The 15,677-nt window shown below is 43.4% G+C and overlaps 1 pseudogene; it reads left to right on the top strand.

The window, feature by feature from the left end:
• The first annotated feature begins 4,994 nt into the window (after positions 1 to 4,994).
• LOC146574404 (RNA-binding protein 15 pseudogene) lies at positions 4,995 to 13,013 on the top strand (annotated as a pseudogene).
• The last annotated feature ends 2,664 nt before the right edge of the window (positions 13,014 to 15,677 follow it).

Here is a 15,677-nt window from a genome sequence, read left to right as displayed (position 1 = left end):
TCTTGTGCGGCAGACTTGGTTAAGGCGGAATCAAAGTACACAAGACAAGCTCGCTCTCACACATTTCTCCTTTTTTTCCTCACTTGACGATGCTCTTGACACACCTTCATCTGACTACTGGGAGCAGTTGCCACAGCAACCCCAGGATCATATGACAGACAAGCCTCATCTCTGCCATCTCTTTCCTGCATCCCCTCACCCCCATACTTTGCTTTCTCCGGTTTGCAAACTGAAGTTCCAGTGGCATCCCGTAAGAAGGAGAGGAATGAACCTATAATCTGTGTTAAATCAAAACTGTTAATCACCAAAGTGGCTGTACCCGCTTTAGCTTCTAGAACATTTACCTCACCTGGTCTTGTGGAAGATAATAGGAACCCTGTGATGACTTACAAGGCATAGGGCATTAACTGTAAAATAAATGTTTGATGCTCAGCTGCCCTTGACCAAAGCTACGCAGCCTCAGTTTCTGCTGCAGGCCATCTGCTAACTGGACAGCAGGGTTCCACTCAGCATTACGATTGGTCTTTAGGGGTTGAGGGTTATTAAGCCTGCATCAGCAGCCTTTCAGACCTGTGGGACTATTGTCACAGTGCTGCTGCCACCCTCTCTTGTTAGCAAATGAACCAACAGTCCCATGTAGATTCAGCATTGTTCTTGCTTTATATGCACCACAGGACTTTTGATCAGCCTGGAGTTCAAGATTCCAGTTCATGTCCAGGTGCTCTGGTTGCTTTCTGATTTTGTATTTCTTAGCTGTGTTTATTGTCTCAGTTTGCTCAGCCTTTTAGTCTTGGTTGTGTTCTAGTGCTGAAGTTCATGCATGTTTCTATCTTGTGTTTAGGTTTACTTCCTTCCTTGTCTGATTGTGTTTATTCTCTAAACCTGTGTCTAAATTTAGTTTGGCCCACATGTTGGCCCCCTAATGTTGGCCCCCTAACTCAAGGAATAAACCAGTGTTATGTGTCAGTACAGGAGGGGCACTTTGCTACCCCACCTGTCACAGAAACACATCATTCGTTTCATTTCTTTACCTAACAAATTCTAAAGATAACACTGTTTGACAGGCATTAAATAGTATTTGTGCACCAGCAAGGTGATTCCAAAGAAGCAATTAGCTGAAAAAATCTAAACATTTCACTGTGGTGTAGGTGTTACAAACACAGTTTATTTCCAGTCTTATATTCCTCTTTGTCTTAACCACTGGACCTTTTTATGATCAGCGATTGTTCTCACTGTCCTTCCTTTCGCCTTAAAGAGCCTCTCTTTAAAACCTTTTCCTCAAACAACATATCTCCTGTTTGTTTTGGGTTTTTTGTTGTTGTTTCTCTCGACCGTTGGTGCCTGACGTCAGCACCCTTTCGCAACACATCTCTGCTGTTCACCTTCAGTCGTCTCCAACTCCACGTCGTCTCCCTGCTGTTTCGCAGCATTCATTGCTGCTCCCCAACACCCACTCACATGTGCTCAGGCATTATGCATCTGCAACACCACATCCGCCCAGTACTTTTCCCTTACTCTAGTCTCATTTATATTCCCCCTGTCCCATCCCTTTCTTTCTCCCCCCTCCCTCCCTGCTGTTTCTTCGTTCGTGGTTTGCGCTGTCTGGGTCACTCTGAACTGCTAAAAAAAGCTTCACCCTGCACTGGGCTCTGTGGTCTCGTTTACACAGCCCATTATTCTCAGTACAAGCGCTTGAATAAACATGCTTACACGATCACTGACATTTCTACTGTAGGCGAGTGAGTATGGACACATTTAAAAGGTGTGAAAAGGCTTGTCAAAGTAACTGATTGTCCACATGTTTGACATTTCACTAATTCTGCTGGATTATTTTCGGGCAAAAAACAAGACACAAGTCGTCTATTAACACAATCAAACAAAGGTTGTTTTCATGCAAGTCATAATTCAGGTGTATCTTTAACACAGCAAATGCACATGACTCGTACTATTAGCTCTTAAATTATTTTCTGTTGAGGCAGCATTAACTGCTGCTTGTGCATGAGTGCGTGGGGATATGCTGGTGTCGTGCAGGTGTTCACAGGACACAGGAGAAAGTGGGTCATGCTTAGCTCTGACAGACTTAGTGCAGCGCTCACTCCAAGATATTTTTTCCAAAGAATTATTTACACATATTTTACTCAAAATCTGCTGTGTGAGAAGATTTTCACTAATTAATATTAATCAGACATAATGATAGGTCTCATTCGAGGACTGTGATTTCAGTGACATCAGTGGGATTGAGTTTCTATTGAAGATTGGAAATTCATCATGACTCCATCCATGCTGGCTCAGGTTACACAGGTGAAAGGCCGGCTGTCCTTTGGTTGGCGGATGCCGAAAAAGCACAGGCAGATCTGTTACCAAGCATCTGTTTCAGATGAAAGCTGTGGAGCAGTGGATCAGGTCGCGATGTTCACCTAAAAGCAACACACAAAAATAGAAACTCATTAAAAGCTGTTTTTTCCCCTCCGCTAATCCAGATTTACCCTTTGACAGCTCATTAACAAAAACCTTGGTACGCAGTTCTGTTTTCAGGGGTTATTAACAGATGAACCTCGTATCTGTTTCACTGTGGTCGAGGTTTAACATTTCTGTGAATTTGTAGCGGCAGCTTTGGGAAATTTGACCTAAAACGATTTAATTTGGCAAACACTTTATATAACGCTTACTGACAACACTGCTGTTTCCAGCTGCTTATTTTGTGGTATGAACATGTTCATGCTACAACAAAATCTCTTTTAACCCATTGCCACTGTTTATACGTCATTTATTTGCTCTACTTCAATGATTAGAGGCACCACACTTCTCCACTCATGCTGTTTTTGTAGACACTCCTAAACCAATTTTAATACTGGACAGCAGATTGCCTTGCTGGACCTGTGAGGGGACATGTGACTCTCCGTGGAAGAACCTCACCAGATGGCCTCTCAAACAGGGGCCTGTCCAGCTCACAGGGTTGAGGACAAAGCTCCTGTCCCCATTTTTTTGGACAACATAATCCTTTTAAAATACCCCTGCAGCAAAGCACTCTTAACAAAAAAAAAAAAAAGTATTGTTGGTGCAACACAGTTGGTGCTGCAAATAATCAGGTCAAACTCACTGTGAAAAAAACCCAAATATACAGGTTTAAATGTGGCAAAAAGACATGATTTTGTTTATTTGGAGATGGGCTGGACAGAGCAAACAGTTAATGATATTGATGTAACTGTAGCTAGGCATGGATTTATATTTGAATGAGCATGAAGAAAGTGGATGGAGATGCTTTGAAACTGGAAGCTTTTCTGTTCATAATAACTGCACAACCATTTCCCGCCCTGCTGTCATTATGCCTGTAATCCTACATGTGGGAGTGCCCTACATACGTGCCTCAGGGTTTTATCTCTCTGTGTTATCAATGTTAACAATGAATCCCACATAATAGGAATAATGTGGAAGATGGTGATCTCATTTTAGTAGGAGCTACAATCATGTGACCAAAACGTTTCACAGGACTCTCTGCAGTCCAGTGAAACTGAGCACATCCTGACTGCATCCACATGAATGAAGAGTGTAAGTAGCAGCTAGGTGCTGCTAAATGCATTTGATGAATTGATAATCAGCAAGTGTGAACATCATTCGACAGTAAGAAAGATTAATCACAAGTGGAAAACATCTTCCCAGGAAGAGAGTAATATAGAGCTACTACAGTAACAATTAAATTAAGAATAGAAATGTAATATCATCCTGAGAACTGAAGGAAAAAAGTATCTTTCAGTTAATTTTTTTGTGATTTCCCTTTCTCGTTGGAGCTAAAAGAAGCCACCGAAATGCATGAGAAATCACTGGAAAGACCTGGATTTCCTGGACTTGGTGCGTTAGCTCAAATGGACCTAAAAATCCATTACAGAGGACATAAATGAACAGGCTGGGTTTCAGGAGGATATAATGGTTTTATATTTTGCTTGGAGTAGTATAGAAGAGTAACTAGACATGAAAATGTTTCCAGCTGAGCTGTTTCTACCACTGATACCCAAAGGTTTCTGCTATAGAGACAGTCTGTTCTTTGATTTCCTGTTTCACTGAAGATGTTAAAAGAAGCTTCTCTGCCCTCTGGTGGTGTTTCTGTGTTCAGCATGCAGCGGGCCAGCAAGTCACAGACAGACGGACATAAACGGATTTTAACAGCTGTTCACTTCTTAAAGCACAGTTTGCACTTCTAATGGCGAATAAATTGTGCTTACAATAACTAGCAGACTGAGCAGTCTAAGAAATCGTCACTGTGACATTTAACACGAGCAGTCTGAAGGAAAGAGGATACTGAAAATATCTGATTCACTCGGTTTAACAGATCAGGTTCTTGATTGGTTCTCATCATACCTAAAGGCCAGAAATGAAAGTGTGATTACGGTTTAGAAAATCAGACTATTCAAATCTTACAGATCATCCTGCAAGTTACCTCTCAGTTAAAGCGTGCACTTCAATCTAAAAACTGTCTCCTCAGCTCATCACATTTCTACAACTCTGTTCTTCGAATAGGGGCAATGGCCAGCTGCACCTACCGGGCTATTTCAGACACAGCACCGCAGGATGCAAATAACTTGTTTGATCCTATTATGGCAGTCAGCCCCCCGCCACTGTTTTCCTGTCTGGTATTATCACAAAATCAGTGTACTTACTTCAAGGGCACCTGCAGCCTTCCTGTGCAGGCATTACGCCACTTTTAAACTAAATCTTCAAAATATAAAAAAAATATATTAGATTTTTATTTTATATTTCAATAAGAAAATAAAAGTTATAGTAATCTCAAAGCCAAGTGTTCTCTTGCTTTGGGCCTCTTCTGTTTATGCAGTGCTTCAACCATAATGCCACAACCTGTTTTAAAATAAGCTTCTGCCTGCAGGACTGTACTTTGACCTCAGCAACACAGCCGCACCCTCTTTTATAATAGGTGAGCTGGTTTCCTTTTTTATGGATTGACAAGCCACGGCGCCAATCGGCTTGTTTTACAGGAAGGTAGGCGGGACTTCCTGTACAGTAGTGCAAGTAATCCAACATGGCGCTTACGTTGCTCGCCTGAGAGTGCAGTGGGAAGCGCTTTAAGTTCAGCTCGATTTCAGTAGTAGAGTTCATTAAAGCGGATCAGGCTTTTAGAAATGAAGGGGAAAGAGCGATCGCCGATGAAGAAGCGCTCCCGGGCGCTGGATGATAGCAGAGACCGAGGAGGAAGCCACCTGAGCAGCAAGAAGAGCGGAGCCCTGTCGGCGGTTAGCGGCAACACGGGTAACGGCTCTGCTTACAGCGGCTCTTCATCCAGGAGGAGCTTACACAACGACAAAAGAGACCTGAGGGATTCGGACGGACACAGCACATCCAGTCGGACTAGCAGCGGCTACGACTACGGAGTTGTTTCCGGGAACAAGCCGCACGGTGGCGCTGACCTCGCCGCGGAATCCTCCAGGCCGGGTTCACGCAGCGACCTAAGGCCTCCGTCAAACCCAGGAAGTGAGTACAAGACTTTGAAAATCAGCGAGCTGGGCTCCCAGCTCAACGACGAGGAAATAGAGGACGGCCTGTTCCACGAGTTCAGGAAGTTTGGGGACGTGAGCGTTAAAATGACCCGAGAAAACGACGAGAGGGTCGCGTTTGTGAACTTCAGGCGACCCGATGACGCCCGAGCTGCCAAACACGCCCGCGGGAAGCTGGTGCTGTACGATCGGCCGCTGAAAATAGAGACAGTCTACATGAGCAGACGGAGGAGCCGCTCCCCCGTTGCTAAAGACGGCTTCCCCGCGGGACACAGACCCCTACACGCTCAGAAAGCTCTGTCTCCCTCAGGCATGGGGTTCAGAGACTACCGGCTACAGCAGCTGGCTCTGGGCCGTCTGCCCCCTCCCCCTCTGCCGCCTCCTCACCTCAGAGATGTGGACAGAGACAGAGATTTTCCCGTGTATGAAGGCAGAAACAGACCGCCTTACATTCCCGAGTGTTTCCGCGATGAGGACATGTTGAGCCCCGAGGACGACCAGAGGGCAAACAGGACTTTGTTTTTGGGCAATTTGGACGTGACTGTGACGGAGAGTGACCTGAGAAGGGCGTTTGACAGGTTTGGAGTGATTACAGAGGTGGACATTAAGCGCACAGTGAGAGGCCAGAGCAACACCTATGGATTCATCAAGTTTGAGAACCTTGACATGGCTCATCGGGCCAAAGTGGCCATGGCTGGGAAAATCCTGGGCCACAGCCCGATTAAAATAGGATATGGGAAACCTACGCCCTCGACCAGGCTGTGGGTGGGGGGGCTCGGGCCTTGGGTTCCACTTGCTGCACTTGCCAAAGAGTTTGACCGCTTCGGGACCATCAGGACTATAGACTACAGGAAAGGTGATGCGTGGGCTTATATCCAGTATGAGAGCCTGGATGCTGCTCAGGCTGGGTATACTCACATGCGTGGCTTCCCTCTCGGTGGCCCCGACAGGAGACTCAGAGTGGACTTTGCAGAAGCAGAGACTCGCTACCAGCAGCAGCAGTATACGCAGCTTCCTCTCCCCCTGCCACACTATGAATTAGCCACCGAGCCATATTCACACCGCCTTTCTGATCCAGTGAGAGCGAGAGAGCGGTCCCCTCCACTTCCTGCTCGCTTCAGAGACCGGGATCTCTACCCTGCTGAATGGTCTGGCCTCGGTGCACACGAGAGGATGCGAGGTTTTGACCCGGCAGACCGTCTGGACAGGCGCTCCCATGAGAGCTGGTCACTAGAACGGGAGCGGGAGTTGCAAAGCAGAGATTTGGCCCGCACAAAGAGACCTTTAGATGACGGTTGGTGGCTGGAGCACTCCCCTGACGGCAGTAACTTTGGTCTGCGGCGTCATGGCAGCTCTCTGGACCGCAGCCCGGGAGGGAGCAGCCGAGATGGGGGGCGCTACAGTGACCCCGAACGCTTGCCTCGCTCTGGCAGAACCTCCCCAGTCAAAGACAGGAAGAACAGCCTGGACACTGGGTTTGTGGACAAAAAAAGGAGAACACGCAGCCCATCAGAGCCACGCTCCGGCTCCGAGAAGGGGCGCAAACACAAAGTCAGTGACTCCTCCAAGAGCCCAGCGAAGAAGGAGGACCGCTCAGAACATCTTTCCTCCTCTACAAACTCCTCCAAACCCGGTCAGCAGCCTGACCCAGATGCTGAAAAACAGAAGCAGAGTCAGGTCTGGCAGGGCGTCCTCCTGCTGAAGAATAGCAGCTTCCCCACCTCACTGCACCTGCTGGAAGGGGACATGAAGGTGGCTGCCAGTCTGCTGGTGGACGGCTCTAAAGGGGGCCAAGTTTCCCAACTGAAGATCAGCCAGCGCCTGCGCCTGGACCAGCCGAAGTTGGACGAGGTCTCCCGTCGCATCAAGGCCGCCGGGTCCAGCGGACACGCCATCCTCCTCGCTTTGCCTTGGACATCCGACGACAGCGGTGCCCAGGACGCCGTCAACTCCACCGAGAGACCCCTGAAGAACCTGGTGTCCTACCTGAAGCAGAAGGAGGCGGCAGGTATCATCAGCCTCCCCGCTGGGGGCGGCCGTGACAAGGACCACGGAGGAGTACTACACGCTTTTCCCCCATGTGAGTTTTCCCAGCAGTTCTTGGATGCCTCTGCCAAAACCTTTGCCAAATCAGAGGATGACTACTTGGTAATGGTTATTATCAGAGGAGCATCATGAAAAAAAAAAAAAAAAAAACCAACAACAACAACATGTTTCATGTCACACTCAAAACTGTTAAACTGTGAGATGTAAACACAGGGAGAAGAAGTGGTATTAAAGCAGTGCAGGAGACAAACAGCAGGATGCAGATTTTAAGCTCTCTAACCTGCTTCTATTTCATCCTGGTGAAAGTTTATAAAATTAAAGTCAAACTGAATTAAGTACATTTTTATAAGTTGATGAATTTGATTGTTAAATCAGGTGAAAGTTTGCCTTTACTATTTAGATATTTAGATTAAATGCACATTACCTGAAGGGTACTATCCTAAGGTGAGTCCAGAGTGAACTACAGGTCTGTGAATCAGTACTGTGTGTGTTGCCTTATTGTTTAAAAAGAACAGGTCCTTTATGTGCTTTTCACACAACTCCTGCCTACAACAATGAGCTGAAGATCCAGAAGAGAGCATTTAGCCTCATTTTTGGTATTTGAAATCAAACTCATGTACACTGTTTTCTTTTTTTTCTTTTCTTCTCCTGATTAAGGAAGTCCATTTGCTTTAAAGCATTATCCGTTGGCCAGTAATTGACCTACACCAGATGTTCGTATGTATTTGGTTTTCTTTTTTTTGTGACCAAGTAAAAAAAATTTTGAAGACTTCCAAATTCCAACTTTCAGTAAATGATCTTTAAGATGTCAAATTATAGCAGAAAGAGCAGTTAAACAGACCAAATCACTCCATCACTCCTTCTGGATATTCATGTGTAAAGTTAAGGTACACGAGAGCATCAGGAGTTTCAAGTATAATTTACATTACCAGTGCTTTTGTGTGTGTATGTGTAGTTGCGCGTGTGTGTGTGTGTGTGTGTGTGTGTGTGTGTGCCATGTTTCATGAGTCATGTTACTTTATGACTAAGTGGAGGTTTGTCATCGGTGCTTTCACAATTTTCACCAAGCACTTGTACCAGCAGCAGCCGTTTGTGAGGGGATGGACACAAGCAGCAAGCTCTGCGAGCTTTCATTTCTCAAAGGCGTATCAGGATCCAACTACTGATTGATCTTTAAATTATTATTATTATCCATCTGAAATTGTGAAAAATGCTCCCTGATTGACCAAAAGTCCAAAACCCGAGGACTAGATTTTTTTCGTGTGTGTGTTTGAAATTTTTTGCTTATCGTTATCTTTTAATATTTTAGTAACGAGCTAAATCAACTCCCCCGCAGTCTCAATGCAAATTTTACAAGGCTAGTCTGTGTTGTCGGGCTCTTATTTTGAAGTATGGGGTTGCTTTTTGTGTCCTTCCCTTCTCCGTTGTGTGGTTTGTTTGTTTTTTTTTGTTCTTTTTTAATTATCCACAGTTTGGTTGAGCATTTATTGTTTGATCAGATGCCTCACTCAGTTTGTCATGTTTTAACTCACTGATTACAATTACTACCCTAAGAAAGCATATTGTTTTTGTTTTGTTTTTAAAAAAAAAAGAATGATGTAACCTCCAACTGAAGAGCTGTATACCATGCACAGGTCTTTTTTTTTTTTTTTCTTCTTCTTTGCCTGATTGTGAGTTTCCAAAAAAGAAAATGTTGCAGTTCGATCAGAGGACTTTGGCGTACGTTTCCACACACACGAGGAACGGAGGCCATGTTCAACTGGCCATACTTGCCGCCTTCAAAAAGGGACTCATAATGATTGTTTTTCATGCTTTGATTTGAGTACTGTGTTTCAAATGGATAAAGAGTGATTTGTGCTGTATACTCAGGATATCTGAAGAGAGAGAGAAATGGAGATCATCAATGCTCATGGGCCTAAGAAGTATACCTGTCAGCAAAAACACGCAAAGTGCAACGTGCACTTCATACATCTTGTCTTAATAAATTTACTCTTTCGTGGGAAACACGAGTGCCTCGGAAGACAACTTTTGTGACCTTTTTCTGTTCTTGGAATTTTCTGTGAAAGTCTTTAAAAAAAAAAAAAAGAGAGAGAGAAAAGGGGAAAAAAGGCTTTCACTTTGACAGCAGGAGGCTTCCCGGCAGACGTGAGAGGAAGTGTGAGAATTGAGGGAAAGCCTCTCAGTTCTGTGTTTTCGTGATGCTCGACATGTGTTCGGTGACCTCTCTTGTGAAGAGCTTTTCCATATGACCTTCATTGAGATTGAAATTTGGCGGTGCTAGAATACTTTGTGCAGCCTGTTTGGGAAAGGAAAATGTAGAGTCCCTGTGCCTCCTCAGACCTGTGGCTTATTCCTCGGTCGCCTTTGTGCGTGCGGAGGTGTGACACAGAACCTGCTCATCTGAGAGCTGTTTCTCAACAGGGCTCGTCTCAGCGGGAGCTTTTTCTTCCTCCCCTCATCTGGTTCCAGCAGCGCACTGGTGCACAGTGTGTTTGTTCAGCGTCTGCAGCAGGAGCAGTGTTTGTGTAGTTGCTTATTGTTCTTGCATCGGAGTTTTAAAGAAGAAGATCTCCGTGCTAGGGCCAGACCTGCTGCCTCAGCCTGTCGGAGAGGAGGTCGAGGCGGTGAGACGGCGTCTGCCAAATATCGGAAAGGAAGCGCAGTGGAGACGAGAGATCGCCCCGGTTGAGGCCTGAGCAGGGAATCCTAATCTTTTAGTTGGTTTGTTGATCTGATGATTTATGCACTTTTAAAAAGATTGTGTGGCAAACTGCATATGAAAGCACAGAGACGAGAGGAAGACTCCCATCGTAGTTTCCTGGTTGTTCTTCAAACAAAAGGGACGGCTACCCTTCAGCTCCAAGTATCTGCACGGTGCACAGCTTTACGCCTCCTGGCTGCTCCCACCCCTCAGGTAACGTATACTGATGGCCACAACGACACGAGCGGGTACGTATTGTAATGTCAAAGAGCACCACAGGCACACTGTTGCTTAAGTAAAAGCTGGTAAGTGGAGGGGTGAGAAAAAAAAATAGCAAAATAAATCAGTTAACATGCAGTAAAATTACAATAATTCTGATTTTGTTAAAAGCATAAAAGCCAGAGATTAGTGTTGAGCTAACATTGTCACAGTTTCTGTCAGTGACAGTCGGTGAACGTTTCTTTCCTGTTGTCTCACCAAATTGTGGTTTTACATCCCATAAACTGCTGTAACCTAGCAAAAGATTTAATTTCATTTCAAAAGGTACTTAAAATTAAGCTCTGCCCCTTTGCGTGCATTAACATGTGAGTAAAGTTTAATCTCAGTGAGACGGTGCTGTAGTTGCCTTTAATTGAAACCTTGATTTTTCAAAGTCAAATATATGTGCAGGAGTGAAACTCATAGATGTAAAATAAATAAATAAATAAAATAACAGAGTAAATGGGAACAGCCAAGAAAATGGAAATGGTCCAGGTGCACTAAAGAACAATGCTTCAGCAGGCCTGAGAGTCTCTGAGTGACACAGAAGGACAATGTAATGCAGGCAAGATTATTATAGTTCACTAAAAACTAAAATAGGTATAAAAAAAAATTGGCTTTTGAAAAAGAAACAATTTTGTGAACTTTGAAAACTAAAATTTTAAAAAAAGTTTTAGAATTTGGTAAAAATTGTTAGCACAACCTGCCTGACGAGGCTTTGGAAGCCTACAGGACTGTGAGTCGACTGCTTTCAAAAGTTCGGTGTTTATATTGTAGCATCGACACTGATAATCTGAAATCTTGTCTCTGGTGAATGCTCTAAGATGAACAAACGTACTCTGGAAAGTAAAGTTAAAGTAAAATAAAAATAGAAGGTAAAGAAAATCCAAAACTGTAATAACTGAATATATGTGTGTATATATAATACAAATACACGGTAAACTAAACATTACAAAAATGGGGAAAAGTAGATCTCAAGACCATTATAATTTGTAAGTGCTCTTACCTGCTCTGAGAGAAAGATGTCAATGTTAGAGGCCTGCGGCTGATCCAGATAATGATAGTATTGATACCAGTGATGGTATCGGATGGATACTGGAATACTAGGATCAGTACTTTTTCCATCATCCAAGTTCAGAATGAACCCTCTGAGCTTTTACTAAATATTTGTTCTGAAAATGAAAAACTATAACTCAGACATACACTAGAAAAATTTCTTAAACATTTTCCAGTTTTAAAATACATGAAAAGCTGAAATGTGTCTTAAATTTGTATTATTAACTAATTATTGTGGAAAGTAAAAATCACAGTGATTTCTTGGTCAGTAAAATTTATCCAGATTTTGCAAATTGATGATGATTCATCTCATAAATCATTGCACATTGCTCTTCTCTACATAAGCTGCCTTTATAAGTTAAACGTATTGGTATTAACAATGCTGTGCTTGTACTAAACTTGCAGTATTGCCCAGTGAAAATAGTGCTGAATAGATGCCGTGCAGTACGATCAGCCATCAGCAGGTGCTGTCAGTCACAACAGCCTCAGTTCTTACTCGTTATGATGGCAGTCTGTTTAGTTTACTGTATTCTGCGCTGCTCGCCGCGGTACATGAGGCGTGCAAATTTTGTTTTACAGCTTCAGGTTTAGTCGGTGCAAAGGTTCATGCCAACGGGATTGCTTGCTAAATCAGAGGAGGTGCAGGCGCTTGGATTTCTGCAGGGATAAAGGTGACTGAAGCTTGATGTTGTTACAGTGAACTAAAATTAGGTGTGGAAACCACAACAAGAATGAACTGAACCATTTAAAAAGTCACATATAAATGAAAACAAAGGGGGAAATGGCCGAGGAGACAGTTTATGCATGTTTAATAAGCTTAGGATGTTCACATGAGTGACTGTGAGTCAGCTGTTGATAAAATATTTGGGGTTTTTTCCGTCTTATAAACACCCTCCACATATTAATAATAAAAATGTAAGCATTTCAAAATAAAATTAAAATGAGCAAACTCAGTGAAACAGTTTGAAATCAAGTGGAAAAACAAATGAGTGAGTGTATCCCAGGACCATGCCTTTTAACTTCAAAGGAATTTGCCATCATTTGTGATCATTAGAAATATCAACTGGTGTGAGTATTATTACATCGCCTCCAGCTCTGAATCTAAACCTGCACACCTGGAAACGTTTCTGCTGTTTCACTGAGTTTTAGGCCTGTTTTGTGAAAATCCAGTTCTTTTTGTTTTGAACATGTTTTAAAGATGCTTCTAATCAAAATGTTGAGTGTTTCAGGTCATTCCCTCGACACAGAAGCAAAGAAGAATGAAAATATCCTCAGTGGTTTGCCCTCTGAACGCAAAAAAAAAGCCCGCTTCACACTGTGGGACGCTGGCTCTGTGAGTACAACTTAATTAAATTCAAATCTTAATTAAAGTTTTTTATTGTTTCTCATAATAATGTGAACATCAGCTGATTTTGTGCTTGAATAAAGGCAGCTGTTCTTTAAACGTTTCTGATTGTCTGTATTTATTTTGTATTTGTTTGAATGATGAACCTTTTACACCGTCAGTCCTCCGGAGGGCAGCATTGAGCGGAGCGATATTAAACAGAGGCTTTGTAGCTTATATGGGGGGGAAGTTCAGCTATTTTCTCATAAGTAACATCCAGTCTCCCGTGTGCAGGATGAACACGTTCATTCTGACACAAATAGGAGACGGTCACTTTCATCTTTATGATTGCACAACTAACGTTGCGTTTGCCAGATAAAGGCAGCAACAGTATTCTTCACTTCAGAGGGACTTTTACAGAGAGTAGATAAGAGAAACTAAATCAGGATGTAGTGAAAGTGAGGACACCTGAGAACAGGTGTGGCTCACAGTTGGATCTATAAGCTTTTGGAAGATTAAACATGTTGACAGGAGCCTCTAAAAATGGGGTAAATGGTTGTAAAATGAACAGTTATGTCAATGCTTTTCTTAAAAATGTGTTTAGTGTCCTTTGTGTTGGTGCACAGAGGCAAAGTGTGTCATCATCAAATACTTATTGAACCTAACTGTGCAGTTTCACCACCGGGGCTGCGTTGTGTTCTTCATCTCATCGAGCTCAGTTTATATTTCTCCTGCACTTTTATAAATCACTCCCAGCGTGTTATTCCTTTTTAGGTTAAGCTATGAGGCCGGAGATATTCTGGAGAAAATGTTTATGAGTGTGCTCCCAGATGTTTGTGCAACTGAAGTGAAAAGTTGTTCCAGTTGCTTCGATCTGGCAGCTGCTGCAAGAGGAAAACATTTCTCCTGCCGTGTAGTCGTCTTTAGAGTGCATCGGCCATGATTGTTGAGCACGACGGGCTCCGCTCTGTCCCGATGGAGTGAAAAACTGAAACATTGGGAACACCAATATAAGATTAACAAATAATGAAAGACAACAGTATCAAAGTGACTGATCTGTTCTTTCACCAGCCTCCATCCTCTGCTTTTGAGACCACCAAAAAAACATTTCATCTTATACAACATCAGGGCAAATCCTACATACTCCATGCAAGCATGAAAAAATGATCTGAGAAGTGTCCAAGAATATTTTTGCAGAGGGAAGAATGAATCCTTCCATGTCAGGGAATTGGTGGCCGCTAGATGGCAGTAGACTCGCTCAACTGCTGCTTCAGTCGCTTCCCCATTCATGTGATTCTCCTGGGAGGGGCCTGAGGAGAGGATGAGTCATCTCACTTAGAATTCAGCCTTTAAGCCACCGAGCAAAGACGCCATTCATTCATTGTCAGCAGGCCCACAGTCACTGCCATCTGTGTGTGTGTGTGATGTTCAGCGATCTGATATTTTCTTCAGACAGCTGCGTTTGTTCTAATAATAATCTGGCATATCATGTAGCTCTTTCCCATTTAAACGCTTGCATCATCACACAGATCAGCCACTGTCAGCCCCTTTCTGTCTCCTTTGGGCTTTTTATGAATTAAATACTTTGCAGATCCTGATTCAGTGTTGTGTTTTTGTCCAGCGTTTTTCAGATCTTTAAGCCTAGTCTCACACACACCTGGGTAGTGTTGGGTGTATTGTGAGTAAGCGTGGTAATATGAGAAAGCGCCTGCTGAGACAGGGAGCATGAACATCCCCGCAGACATCTTCAATCATTTATCCAGGAGATGAGTTGCAGGGCAGCCAGTGAGGTGTCACAGTGCACCCTCTTCACACACATGCCAGACGGTCACATGAACAAGTGTCATATATTATGTTCCACATAAAATTAGATGTGTTTTATGTGTGTAAATTGCAAGTTTACAGTAATAAGATGGAAACACTAGGTTGTCAGAAGCTGATATAATGCAGCTCTGTCTTGGACTGTGATTGGCAGAGGAAACTGAATACAGAACAGCGAGTTCACTCTCCTCTGGGACATACTGTGGTCAACAATCCAAATAAGGTTGAAAATCCAGCAACTTCAAATGTGGCCAGAAGCCGGCATGTTTCAGGCACAGATGCAACAAATACGACTCCCAGCTTCCACCCCAGCAGTCCATATGGTCTCCTATTTCACTCTCAAGTGAACAAGGTTGGGTCAATAACGTAATTTAGAAACTGAAGCCAGAGGATTTCCTGCAGACTAACTAGGACAGCAAGTGAAAATTAATCTTTGCCTAGAAGGACACAACAGTCAGGCCAAGTCTGATCAGTCAGAGCCAAAGTTAAAGGAACAGTTTTACATTTTGAATTGGAATACTCTCTAATTAAGACTCTCTTTCTTGATAAGAGAGTCAGTGGCCCTGAGTAGTAAAGATAGAAACACTTTATAATATGGCCCACAACTAAGGGCATCATTTCCCAACAATTAAATCGATTTTAATATATTTTATTCGAAACGACAATCTAAATATATTTATCTTCAAATTCCTAAAGGTAGGGACACTAGAATAAGGATGTAACAAGTCAGGTTTTTACAGCAAACAAATAAATAATTAGACTGTAAGTAAATTTAAGTAAAGCATAATTTCTTGGCTATTGACTGAGACATGGAACACCACCTCTCTGGTGGAGAAGGAGCATGAGCCAATCGTGAGGATGAGAGGTACCAGCTAGATATAGTCGGGCTCTCCTCAACACACGACTTGGCCTCTGAAACCAGTCTCCTGGAGAGGAGTTGGAGTCTGTCTCAGTCTGATGTTGCCTG

The sequence above is a fragment of the Mchenga conophoros genome, linkage group LG5 (assembly GCF_057382185.1).
Source record: "Mchenga conophoros isolate Kocher_MC1m ecotype Shallow Benthic linkage group LG5, M_conophoros_male_GT1.1, whole genome shotgun sequence".
NCBI lineage: Eukaryota > Metazoa > Chordata > Actinopteri > Cichliformes > Cichlidae > Mchenga > Mchenga conophoros.
Note: the sequence above shows the minus strand (reverse complement) of the source record. Positions and strands in the feature narration are given on the sequence as shown.